Genomic DNA, 14164 nt, shown 5'->3' with positions numbered 1-14164 from the left:
TGTTTATTTTTTTATTTAAAACATATTTAAAATTTTTTTTATTTCCATAGGTTTTTGGGGAACAGGTGATATTTGGTTACACAATAAATTCTTTAGTGGTGATTCGTGAGATTTTGGTGCACCCATCACCCAAGCAGTATACACTGTATACACCCAAGCAGTACATACAATTTGTAGTCTTTTATCTGTCACCCCCTTCCCACCCTTTCCCCTTGAGTCCCCAAGGTCTATTGTGTCATTCTTAAACCTTTGTATCCTCATAGTTTAGCTTTCACTTATGAGTGAGAATTTTTTTTTTTTTGAGATGGAGTGTCTCTCTGTCACCCAGGCTGGAATGCGGTGGCGCGATCTCTGCTCACTGTAACCTCTGCCACCTGGGTTTAAGTGATTCTACTGCCACAGCCATCCGAGCAGCTTGGATTACAGGCGCCCATCACCATACCCGGCTAATTTTTGTATTTTTAGTAGAGACGGGGTTCACCACGTTGGCCAGGCTGGTCTTGAACTCCTCATCTCAAGTGATTTGCCCACCTTGGCCTCCCAAAATGCTGGGATTACAGGCGTGGGCCACCGCACCTGGCTGAGTAAAACTTTTTTTTTAATCACTTGAGGTCAGGAGTTCCAGACCAGCCTGGCCAACATGGTGAAACCCTGTCTCTACTAAAAATACAAAAATTAGCCAGGTGTTATAGCAGGTGCCTGTCATCCCAGCTATTCAGGAGGCTGAGGCATGAAAATTGCTTGAACCCCAAGGCAGAGGATGCAGTGAACCGAAATCACGCCACTGAATTCCAGCCTGGGTGACAGAGTGAGGCTCTCTAAAAAATAAATAAATAAATAAAAAAAGAAAAAAAAAAGAAAAAAAAAATCACAGCTCACTGAAGCCCTGACCTTCCAGGCTCAAGCAATTCTCCTGTCTCAGCCTCCTGAGTATCTGGGACTACAGGCGTGCATCACCATGCCCGGCTAATTGTTTTTTATTATTTGTAGAGACGAGGTCTCATTATGTGGCCCAGGCTGGTCTTGAACTCCTGGGCTCAAGCAATCCTGCCTTCTCAGCCTTCCAAAATGCTGGGATTACAGATATGAGCCACCGTGTCTGGCTGAAAAGTGTTTTAGGGAGAGAGAAATGTATATGAATGTTCTTTGCAGTGTCATTTGCAACAGTGAAAAACTGAAAACAAGAAAAGTAGTCAGTAGTAAGCAACAGGTTGAACAAATTGTAATCCTTTCATAGGATGGAATGCAATGACACTATTTAAAAGAATGAGAAAGACCTGAATGTAGGAATATAAAAAGTTCTCTAAGATTTATTACTAGCAGGCAACATCAATATGCAGAAAGGTAAGTATAGTTTGGACCCATTTCAAGCAAAAGTTTTAAAATGTATATACAGAATTTAAATATATATATACATGCTGATATGTGCATAAAGCTTTTCTTTTTTCTGGGAAGAATCACAAGAAATTATCAACAGTGGGGAAAAGATTGTTGCGGGGAGAGACACTTTTCATTATGTAACTGTACTGTCTGCAGTTTCCAGTTTTATTTATGTATTTATTTTGTTTTTTCTTTTCTTGAGACAGCGTCTCACTCTGTCATCCAGATTGGAGGGCAGTGACAGAGTCATTGCTCACTGCAGCCTCCACCTCCCAGGCTCAAGCGATCCTTCTACCTCAGCCTCCTGACTAGTTGGGACTACAGGCACGTCCTACCATGCCCAGATACTTTTTGTATTCTTTTGGTAGAGATGAGAGGCTCACTTTGTTGCCCAGGCTGGTCTTGAACTCCTGAGCTCAAGTGATCCTTTTGCCTTGGCCTCCTGAAGTGTTAGGATTACGGGTGTGAGCCAGTGTACCCGGCTGGTTTTTTCTTTCAACGCTTTAAATATTTCACTCTAGTCTGACGTAATGCTTATTCTTGTTCCTCTACAGGTAAGGGGTTCTTGTTTGTTTTTATCTCCTGCTTCTTTCAAGGGTTTCTTTATCTTTGGTTTTCTGCAGTTTGAATATGATATGCCCGGGCGTAGATTTTGTTGGAATTTGTCCTGCTTGGTATTCTCTAAGCTACTTGGATGTATGGCTTTGGTGTCTGTCATTAATTTTGGGCAATTCTTAACCATTATTACTTCAAAAATTTCTTCTCCTCTTTTCTCTCTTTTTTCTCCTTCTCATATTGCCATTACACATAACCCACAGTTTTGTGTATTCCGTTCCTTTTATTTTATTTTAAAAATAAAAATAGAGATGAGGTCTTGCCATGCTGCCCAGGCTGATCTCGAACTCCCGGCCTCAAGCAATCCACCCACCTCAGCCTTCCAAAGTGCTGGGATTATAAGTGTGAGTCACGGCACCCAGCTGTTTTTTTTTTTTTTTTTTTTTTTTAATTTTCCCCATGATTTTTTTCTCCTTGCATTTTAGTTTGGGATGTTTCTATTGCCCTATCATCTGCCATGTCCAGTTTGCTGATGAGCCGATTAAAGGCATTTGTCATTTCTGTCACAGTGGTTTTTATTCCCAGCATTTTTTCTTGATTCTTTCTCAGAGTTTCCATCTCTCTGTTTACCCGTCTGTTCCTGCATGTTGTCTACTCTTTCCATTACACCCTTTACATTGTTAAAGAAAAAGTTCATCCATACCCTTGTTAAAAATGGTAAGGCAAAGCTGGGTGCGGTGGCTCACGCCTGTAATCCCAGCACTTTGGGAGGCCATGGCAGGTGGATTACAAGGGCAGGAGTTTGAGACAAGCCTGACCAACACGGTGAAACCCCGTCTCTACTAAAAATACAAAAAAAAAATTAGCCAGGCATGGTGATGTGAGCCTATAATCCCAGCTACCCAGGAGGCTGAGGCAGGAGAATAGCTTGAACCTGGGAGGTGGAGGTTGCAGTGAGCTGAGACTGTGTCACTCCTCTCCAGCCTGAGCAAGAAAGCAAGACTCTGTCTCAGAAAAAAAAAAAAAAAAAAAAAGATAAGAGGTTTCTGCATGAACTGACTTGATATGACTTTTTTTTTTTTTTTTTTTTTTTAAAGGGTCTCACTTTGTCACCCAGGCTGGAGGGCAGTGGCTCACTGCAGCCTCGACCTCCCAGGTTCAAGCAATCCTCCTGCCTTAGTCCCACAAGTAGCTGGGACTACAGGCATTAGTTGTCTTTGTAGATTATCTTTTCTTATTAAGAATGATATTGAGATTTTGCTTTTTTTCTGGACTGATCCAAACAGAATGCCAAAGTTCAATCTCCATCCTTGTAAATCTGAAGGAGACTTGGGCCATGAACTCCTGGTCTCTCTGGGAAGGGATGTCTGCAGGCCCCCACTCTGGTGGGCACCCCGCTGAAGGGCTGCTCATACCAGGTTGGATGCACCACCTGCAGCTTTCAACTGAAAAGAAACACTCTTTGCTCCGGTTTTTGTCTGGCTGAGCTTTGGAAAGGCGGGCCCCTCTCAGCGAGCTGGGAGGCCGCGGCTGCTGAAGATGACCTACGGGGCTTATCAGCACTTGTCTTTCATGAAAGCCCTGAGAGGCCAGCTTTGTGTCTGGGACCCTGGCCGCTCAGGAGGGCAGCTCCACTTTTGTTCCTTGTTCTTCTCCAGCTGTTGGGAACTTTGCTGACAGCAGAAATCGACTCCATGGATTCACAGCACAGAGACGTATTTTCCTCCTAAAACATTTATTTTTTTCTGATTTAAGAGTTAATGCCCATTTTCTTTTCTAGCTTTTTATTTGGAAATAATGTGAAGCTTCTAAGAACACTGTAAATGCTCCTTTACCTCTAGATGCCTCAGTCTGTATTTCCCCCAAAAAATAAGCACAGGCTAGTGACTAGATCAGGAAATTAACGTCGACACAGTTCTGTTAGCTTCCACAGGCCCTCATCATACTTTTCCCAGGCCCAGGAATGGGCCTTTTCTGAATCACACCTTGGGTTAATTATAATTATTGCTTCTCTTTAGTCTCCTCTAATCTGGACCACCACACCTGGCTATTTTTTGTTGTTTGTTTGTTTTGTTTTTTGTTTTTGTTTCTGAGATTGAGTTTCATTCTTGTCACCCAGGCTGGAGTGTAATGGCACAGTCTTGGCTCACTGCAACTTCTGCCTCCCAGGTTCAAGCAATTCTCCTGCCTCAGCCTCCCAAGTAGCTGGGATTACAAGCACTCACCACCATGCCCGGCTAATTTTTTTTTTTTTTTGTATGTTTAGTAGAGATGGGGTTTCACCATGTTGGCCAGGCTGGTCTTGAACTACTGACCTCAGGTGATTCTGCCTGCCTCAGCCTCCCAAAGGGCTGGGATTACAGGAGTGAACCACTGCGCCTTGGCTGACGCCCAGCTAATTTTTGTATTTTTTGTAGAGACAAGGTTTCACCATGTTGCCCAGGCTGGTCTTGAACTCCTGAACTCAAGCGATCCACCTGCCTTGGCCTCCCAAAGTGCTGGGTTTATAGGAGTGAGCCACTGCACCCAGGCTTTGATAGGACTCTTGATAAAGCCTGACCAGGGTAGTCAGATGCCAAGAGGAGGGATTTTCAATAAACTGACCTAGCAGGATTCCTGCTCCAATTGGATTCTGCAAGGACAGAAAGGGAAACCCAAGAAAGGCCTAGTCAAGCAGAGAACTCAGAGAAGCTTGACTAACATTTCGGTCAAAGGAGTGAGTCTTTGCCAATATAATCAGAGTTATTTCAAAATTTTTATCTGATAATTCCTTATTCTGTTTTATATCTGAGTCTGGTTCTGATGCCTGGTTTGCCTTTTCATGCTGTGTTTTTTCTTGCCTTTTAGCAGACCTTGTGATTTGTTGTAGAAAGTCAGTCATCAAGTATCTGGTGGTAGGAACCCAGGTAATGGGGCTTTTAGTGTGAGGTTTCATGTTAATCTATCAAGGAGTTGGGCTGTCTTTAATGTTTGTTGCAGCTGTAGGTGCCACAGGCTTCAAATAACTTCCTCTGGTCCCTCCTTGTTTTTGTTTTTCCTGTTGTCTTTGGTTTGCCTAAGAATTCTTTTTAAAAATATTTTTTCATTTAAAACATTTTTTGGCTGGATACTGTGGCTCACACCTGTAATCCCAGCACTTTGGGAGGCCGAAGTGGGCAGATCACTTGAACCCAGGAGTTTGAGACCAGCCTGACCAACATGGGAAAACCCCATTTCTACTAAAAACACCAAAATTAGCTGGGCGTGGTGGTGGGGGCCTATAATCCCAGCTACTCAGGAGGCAGGAGAATAGCTTGAACCCGGGAGGCAGAGGTTGCAGTGAACTGAGATTGTACCAGTGCACTCCAGCCTGGGCAACAGAGTGAGACTCTGTCTCAAAAAAAAAAATAATAATAATAAAAGTGAACATTTTTTTTCAAGACAGGATCTTACTCTGTTGTCCAGGATGGAGTACAGTGATGCAATCTCAGCTCACTGCAGCCTCCACCTTCTGGGCTCAAGCCATCTTTCCACCCCAGTCTCCTGAGTAGCTAGGACCACAGGTGTGCACTGGCTAATTTTTTACTATTTTGTAGAGATGGGGTCTTGCTATGTTGTCCAGGCTGGTCTTGAATTCCTGGGCTCAAAAGATCCTCCATCTCAGCCTCCCAAAGTGCTGGTGATGGCAGCAGTGGCCTGTCTAGAGTAACTGCTGTCATGACACTGGCTACAGTGGGTGAGGTGCGGCCAGGGCTGCATACTCCATGGAGCTGGTGGGGGCTGGGAGCAGGCACGAGCCCCACCCTTCCAGATGCAGCTGCAGCTGCCCAAGCCATGGCTGTGGATCCAGGCATTTCTGTACTCTCAGGGGCCTGGGAAGACACCCCTTCCCCCACAGGCTTGGAAGCTCCTGCTCCTGCTGCTTGGCCTCTCCTTGATCTTGGAGTGAGGTTGGGGCTGAGCCCAGGCGCTCTCACAGCCTGGCCAGGTGTGGGTACGCTTGGTGCAGCACTGACACACAAGCCCCCTGCCACCTTAGCCCCCTCCAGACTTTGAGCACTGATGAGCAGGGGAGGGGGACCAAGGAGGGACTGAGGGTTCATGCCCTTCCTCGGAGGGGAGGAACTGTGCACCAACTGGTCCATGAGTAGCCATGGGTGGGCCCAGAAAAAGCACCCCAAATTCCCACTCCTTTCCATGAGACTGGCAGCACAGTCCCCAGGCTTCAGGCCCTCCCTGGCTTGAAGGTGGGGCTTCACCAGGGGCCTGTCTCCTCCCACCCAGGAGCCTGTCTGCCTCCTGCTGCCATTCATGGCGCTCAGGCTGTTGGTGCCAAGGGGCCTGTAATCCTAACACTTTGGGAGGCTGAGATGGGCAGGTCACCTGAGGTCAGGAGTTTAAGACCAGACTGGCCAACACGGTGAAACCTGGTCTCTACTAAAAATACAAAAAATTAACCGGGCATGGTGTTGGACGCCTGTAACCCCAGCTACTCAGGAGGCAGAGGGAGGAGAATCGCTTGAACCCGGGAGGTGGAGGTTGCAGTGAGCTGAGATCGCGCCACTGCACTCCAGGCTGGGCAACAAGAGTGAAACTGTCTCAAAAAAAAATTTTTTTTTTTAATTTTCCTTTTCAAAAATGTATAATTTTTATAAAAAGATCAGCGTCTCTGTCACGCAGGTTGGAGTGTAGTAGCATGATCATAGCTTACCACAGCCTTGGGTTTCTGGGCTCAAGAGATATTCCTGCCTCAGGAAAATTTTTTTTTAAATTATTTTTCTTTTCAAGAATTTGTAACTTTTTAAAAAAATCCAAGGTCTCACCCTGTCACCCAGGCTGGAGTGCAGTGGTGTAATCACAGCTCACTGCAGCCTCAAACTCCTGGGCACAAGGAATCCTCCCTCCTCAGCCTCCCAAGCAGCTAGGACTACAGCCACATATCACCACATCCACCATGCCCAACTAAGTTTTTATTTTTTGTAGAGATAGGACCTTGCTATGTTGCCCTGGCTGGTCTCAAATTCCTGGCCTCAAGTGATCCTCCCACCTTGGCCTCCCAGAGTGCTAGGATTACAGGCATGAGCTACCTGCTGGTAGATCACTTTTGGTTGCTGTTATTTGTAAACTGATAGGTTTCTGCCCTGGAGGCATTTACAGTCTGGAGGGGGAGATAGAGGGTAAACCTGTAAGTAAATGCTACAAATTGCAAGAGGTGCTGAGAAGTGCCACAAGAAAGTCTTCAGGGGAATCTTGAGGCAGAGAGAAGGTCTTGGATGGCAACAGTGACTGCTCAGCAAAGGTCTGAAGGAGGCTCAGGCAGAGAGAATGGGTGGAAGGGCAAACATTGAGAAGTCAGGAAGCCCCAGCCTTTCCAACTCCCAGGCCAGAGCATGGTCCTCCGGCCTTTATATTATCCCTCTTCAGTCATTCTCACCCTTAGCTTGATTTGACAACTCTGCTGCGTCCACCTGGGTGGTTGAGTTGGAGCCATTTTCACAGGCAGATGCTCTCCAGGCTGGATGACTGTCTTCCTCTCTTCGAATAAAGTTGCTTGGGCCTAGTTGGTGATTCTAGGAGAAGAAACCTACAAACAGTGTTTTGGTCCCGGGTCCTGCTACCACTAGCCTCAAGAAAGGTATGTGACACACACACAAAAAAATAAAGAGCAAATAATAATTAAAAAACAAAACAAAAAACGATCAGAGCTGGTGTCCTTTTGCTGCTAGATGTCCTTGTGTGTGTTAATCACTCTCCTTGATCACACACCCTGTGTGATAAGCATTATTATCCCCATTTTACAGACAAGAAAACTGAGGCTCAAAGGGGAGGGTGCTCATTTGCCCAGTACCAGGCAGCTAGAAAGGGTGGGGATTCAGACTTAAGTGTCCTAACTTTAGGTCTGAGCTCCACCCCCCACACTCCCACCAAAGTCATGCTGACCTGGTGTGACAAAGTCATGTGCCCTGTGGCCTCAGCTGCCGGCATCTGTCCCAGATGTACACACAGACACTGTTGGTGATTTCATGGCAGGCCCGTTGGAAATTTGGCTTAGAGCCTCCATTGTCTCAGCATTCTGTAATCTGGTCCTGGGCAGGGGGCTGGGGGCAGAGGCCACTTTTCATGGGAACTCAGGCAAGGAGGGAGTGTGAACCGTCAGACTGGGACCCAGGCCAGGAGAGTGAGAAGAAAGTTGGGGCCTTTGCCAAGGCTCAGGGCCCTCGAGAGCTTCCAGCTGGATGGGGCCATGTGGGCTGAGCCAGATGTGGGCCGGAAGGGCACAGAGTTGCCAGGATTCACTGACTGAAGGGGAGAGAGACATGAGCAAGCTGACATGCCGGTCCAGAGGGCGGGGCTGCCATCCAGGCACACAGGGGCTTCCCGTCACCCAGGAGATCAGCCCATCCATTTTGACGGAGCAGAGAGGAATCTTAGAGGAGGGACTCCTAGTGTTCTGACACCCAAGAGATGAGCAACGATGGACTGGGGGAGAAGGGAGAATGGCCTTTCTGGTGGAGGAAACAGCAGGAATGAAGAGCATATCAATGAGGAAATGTCTAACCCATTTGGGGAGCTTCTTTTTTTTTTTTTTTTTTTTTTTAAATTTTTGAGACAGGGTCTTGTTCTGTCTCCGAGGCTGGAGTGCAGTGGCACAATCTCGGCTTACTGCAGCCTCAACCTCCTGGGCTCAGGTGATCCTCCTACCTCAGTCTCCTGAGTAGCTGTGACTATAGGCTTGTGCCACCATGTCCAGATTTTTTGTTTGTTTGTTTTTAAGATGGAGTCTCAGCCAGGTGTGGTGGCTCACACCTGTAATCCCAGCACTTTGGGAGGCTGAGGCAGGCAGATCACAAGGTCAGGAGTTCAAGACCAGCCTGGCCAACTTGGTGAAACCCCGTCTCTACTAAAGATATAAAAAATTAGCTGGGCGTGGTGTCGCACATCTGTAATCCCAGCTACTTGGGAGGCTGGCGCAGAAGAATCACTTGAACCCAGGAGGCAGAGGTTGCAGTGAACTGAGATCATGCCATTGTACTCCAGCCTGGGCAACAGGGCGAGACCCCCTCAGGAAAAAAAAAAAAAAAATGGAGTCTCACTTTGTCACCCAGGCTACAGTGCAGTGGCACAATCTTGGCTCACTGCAACCTCCACCTCTTGGGTTCAAGCGATTCTGCTGCCTCAGCCACCTGAGTAGCTGGGATTATAGGCTCGCACCACCACACTCAGCTAATTTTTGTATTTTTAGTAGAGACAGGGTTTCACCATGTTAGCCAGGCTGGTCTCGAACTCCTGACCTCAAGTGATCCACCTGCCTAAGCCTCCCAAAGTGCTGAGATTACAGATGTGAGCCACTGTGCCTGGCCTATTTTTTTTTTTTTTTTTTTTGTAGAGACAGGGTCTCACCATGTTGCCCAGTCTGGTCTCTAACTCCTGGGCTCAAGCAATCCTCCTGCCTCAGCCCCCAGAGTGCTGGGATTCAGGTGTGAGCTACAGTGCCCAGCCTAGGGAGTTTCATGTAGTCCAGTCTGTCCCAAATTTTACATGTGGAAAACAATGTGGCAAGTAACAAGGTTGGAGATATGGAAAGAGTGCAGGGAATGGGAGACTGTGCTGCCAAATACTGCATGGGATGTACTCATACTAAAAAAAAAAAAAAAAAAAAAAAAAAAAAAGGATTTCATATTTATCTGAAATTCAAATTTAAGTAGACATCCTCTATTTTTATTTGCTGAATCTGACAACTCCAGCCCAGGGCTAATTTGGACCAAATTCCTAGGTAGTGGAAGTCATCAGAGGTTTCTTATTTTTAGTTTTTATTATTTATTTATTTGTTGGTTTGTTTTTTTGAGACTGAGTCTAACTCTGTTGCCCAGGCTAGAGTGCAGTGGCATGATCTCTGCTCACTGCAACCTCCACCTCCTGGGTTCAAGAGATTCTCCTGCCTCAGCCTCCCAAGTAGCTAGGATTACAAGCACCTGCCACCACACCTGGCTAATTTTTGTACTTTTAGTAGAGACAGGGTTTCATCATGTTGGCCAGGCTGGTCTCAAACTCCTGACCTCAGGTGCTTCGCCCACCTCAGCCTCCCAAAGTGTTGGGATTACAGGTATGAGCCACACTGCACTTGGCCCCAGAGACTTTCAGAAGGGAGGTGACAGGATGATATTTGCATCTGAGCAGATGGGCAGCAGCAGGACCGAGGGGCAGGACCAAAGGGAGGAGACCAGCTGGGAGGCTGAGGCTGGGCTGAGAGAGAGGCTGTGAGGAGGAAGAATGGGTGGGACAGGTCGGGATTTATTAAAGAGGTAACGTCAGGCCAGGTGCAGTGGCTCACATCTGTAATCCCAGCACTTTGGGAGGCTGAGGCCGGTGGATCACCTGAGGTCGGGAGTTTGAAACCAGCCTCTACTAAACCCCGTCTCTACTAAAAATACAAAAATTAGCTGGGCGTGGTGCTGGGCACCTGTAATCCCAGCTACTTGGGAAGCTGAGGCAGGAGAATCGCTTGAACCTGGGAGGCAGAGGTTGCAGTGAGCCGAGATTACGCCACTGCACTCCAGTCTGGGCAACAGAGCAAGACTCCATCTTAAAAAAAAAAAAAAAAAAAAAAAAAACCAGAGAGAGAGAGATAAACACAGTGGGTCTTGGCAATTAATTGGGTGTGGAAATAGAAGATGGGCAGTCGAGTTTGACATCCAAGTTTCTGGGCCACTAGACAAATGGTGATGACCATTTCTTTTTTTTTTTTTTTGAGATGAAGTCTTGCTCTGTCACCCAGGCTGGAGTGCAGTGACGCGATCTCGGCTCACTGCAAGTTCTGCCTCCCGGGTTCACGCCATTCTCCTGCCTCAGCCTCCCAAGTAGCTGGGACTATGGGCGCCTGTCACCATGCCCAGCTAATTTTTTGTATCTTTTTTAGTAGAGACGGGGTTTCGCCAAGTTAACCAGGATAGTCTTGATCTCCTGACTTCGTGATCCACCCGCCTCGGCCTCCCAAAGTGCTGGGATTACAAGTGTGAGCCACTGTGCCCGGCCTCCTTATTCTTTTCTTTTTTTTTTTTTCTTTTGAGATGAAGTCTTGCTCTGTCACCCAGGCTTTCCCTCCTCAGACACCACTAACCTGACAATAAAGGAATAATATAAGCTGATCCGCAGTGACAAAGAAGCCGGGAGAGGAGGCATCTGCCAAATAAAGATTCCAACTAACCTTTGGAAGATGGCATGCTAACAGAGAAGTACCAAGGTCACTAGTGGTTACGACCCAAAGTACGCATGGAGGAGATACCAAAGCCAATTTGTCCTAAAACATCCCGGAGAGGTCCAAGTCTTGGAGGGAACAGGTGCAGCTGGAAGTCTGAACATGGAGGAATTGTCTCCCAAGCCTTCTCCCTATCCCATGCAGCCAGATAACTAAACCCACAGGCATAAAAACAGCAGTTTCTTCCTGGAGGAATTGAACTCAAAAGCCCCCAGACTTGTTCGGACCGGGCACCACAGAGAACAGGACTGCAAACAGGGATTAGGGACATATATTCTGAGTGGCAGGATTCCAGCCCTTTTTCCTCGGCCTGCTCCCAGAATGCCAACAAACCAGGGTGTCTCCTCCATGCCCTACCCCAAGCAACAGATTGGAGAGCTTTTCTTTTCTTTTCTTTCTTTTTTTTTTTTCTTTTTGAGACAGAGTTTCACTCTTGTTGCCCAGGCTGGAGTGCAATGGCACAATCTCAGCTCACCTCAACCTCTGCCTCCCAGGTTCAAGCGATTCTCCTGCCTCAGCCTCCTGAGTGGCTGGGATTACAGGCATGCACCACCACGCCCAGCTAATTTTGTATTTTTAGTAGAGACGGGGTTTCTCCATGTTGGTCAGGCTGGTCTCGAACTCTCAACCTCAGCTAATCTGCCCGCCTTGGTCTCCCAAAGTGCTGGGATTATAGGCGTGAGCCACTGGGCCCAGCCTGAGATTGGAGGACTTTTCTTTTAAGCTACTAAGTTCCAAAGAATGTACTTTCTGCTGATGGTATGATGAGAGCTCTACACATGCTTCAATCACCTTTCAGTGGAACCCGGCCGTGAGAATCGAGCTTCCAACCACCTTTTGAAAGTTCCTTTCACCTTAGTGTTTTTAAAGAAACAACTAGAATTTCTTTCTTTCTTTTTTTTTTTAAGACAACTAGAATTTCTAAAAAAGAATCAAATGAGGCTGGACCTGGTGGCTTACACCTGTAATCCCAGCACTTTGAGAGGCCGAAGTGGGCAGATCACTTGAGGTCAGAAGTTGGAGACCAGTCTGGCCAACATGGCGAAACCCCGTCTCTATCAAAAAAAAAAACCCACAAAAATTAGCCAGGCATGGTGGCGGTCACCTGTAATCCCAGCTACTTAGGAGGCTGAGGCAGGAGAATCGCTTGAACCAGGGAGGGAGAGATTGTAGTGAGTCAAGATCGTGCCATTGCACTCCAGCCTGGGTGACAGAACGAGACTCTGTCAAAAAAAGAAAGAAGAGAAAGAAAGGAAAGAGAGGAAAGAAAGAAAGAAAGAAAGAAAGAAAGAAAGAAAGAAAGAAAGAAAGAAAGAAAGAAAGAAAGAAAGAAAGAAAGAAAGAAAGAAAGGAAGGAGAGAGAGTAAGAGAGACAGAGAGAGAGAAAGAAAGAAAGAAAGGAAAGAGAGGAAAGAAATAAAGAAAGAAAGAAGGAAAGAAGGAAAGAAAGAAAGGAGAGAAAGAGAGTAAGAGAGACAGAAAGAAAGAAAGAAAGGAAAGAAAGAAAGAAAGAAAGAAAGAAAGAAAGAAAGAAAGAAAGAAAGAAAAGAAAGAAAGAGAGAGAATCAAATGAATATCCTAAAACTAAAAATTACATGCTGAAAATAAGCATTCCAGGCCAGGCACAGTGGCTCATGCCTGTAATCCCAGCACTTTGGGAGGCCGAGGCGGGCGGATCACCTGAGGTCAGGAGTTCAAGACCAGCCTGGTCAACATGGTGAAACCCCGTCTCTACAAAAATACAAAAATTAGCCAGGCGTGGTGGCGGGTGCCTGTAATGCCAGCTACTTGGGAGGCTAAGGTGGAAGAATCACTTGAACCTGGGACGTTGCAGTGAGCTGAGATTGTGCCATTGCACTCCAGCCTGAGCGACAGAGTGAGACTCTGTCTCAAAAAAAAGAAAAAAAAAAAAAGAGAGAGAGAGAGAGAAAGAAAATATGCACTCCATAGATGGGTTTCACAGAAGATTGGAAATAAGTAAAGCCAGGACTAGCATACTGAAAGATGGGTGTGATTAAAGATATCCAAACTGAAGCATAGAAAAAAAAAGTAAAAATAAAACATAAAAGAGCATAAGACATAAATACAACACACATGAAAGATCTAATATAATATAAATATGGTTTGAGAAAGAGAAAATTAGGAAGAAGCAATATGTTAAAAGATAAACACTAAAACTTTTCTGAATCTAATGAAAGACATCAAACTATAAATTCAATAAGCTCAGCAAACCCAAAACAAAATATAGACAAACAAGCCACATTAGAGTACATCAGAATAAGATAGTCAGAAACCAAAGACAAAGAGAAAATTTTAGAAGCACCATAGGACAGCCAGGGGCAGTGGCTCACACCTGTAATCCTAGCACTTTGGGAGGCTGAGGCAGGAGGATTGCTTGAGCCCAGGAGTTCAAGACCAGCCTGGGTAACATAGAAAGACCTCATCTCTACTAAAAATCAAAACAATGAGCCAGGCACAGTGGCATGAGCCTGTGATCCCAGCTACTCGGGAGGCTGACGTGGGAGGATCGCTTGAGGCCTGGAAGTTGAGGCTGCAGTGAGCCGTGATTGTGCCACTGCACTCCAGCCTCGACAACGGAGAGAGCCCTGTTTCAAATAGAAGTAAAGTACCATAGGAAAGATATATTTCCTTGAATACTCACCCTCATCTCTAGAAACAGCAGTTGTTGTCTACTTTTTTTTTTTTTTTTTTTTTGAGACAGAGTTTCGCTCTGTCTCCTAGGCTGGAGTGCAATGGCGCGATTTCAGCTCACTGCAACCTCTGCCTCCCAGATTCAAGCGATTCTCGTGCCTCAGCCTCCCAAGTAGCTTGGATCACAGGCATCCACCACCATGCCCAGCTAATTTTTTTTTTTTTTTTTTTTTTTTTAGCAGAGTCAGCATTTCACCATGTTGGCCAGGCTGTCTCATACTCCTGACCTCAAGTGATCCTCCCGCCTCAGCCTCCCAAAGTGCTGGGATTACAGGTGTGAGT

The sequence above is a fragment of the Macaca fascicularis genome, chromosome 15, assembly GCF_037993035.2.
Source record: "Macaca fascicularis isolate 582-1 chromosome 15, T2T-MFA8v1.1".
Classification (NCBI taxonomy): Eukaryota; Metazoa; Chordata; class Mammalia; order Primates; family Cercopithecidae; genus Macaca; species Macaca fascicularis.
This window is presented reverse-complemented; position numbering follows the sequence as displayed.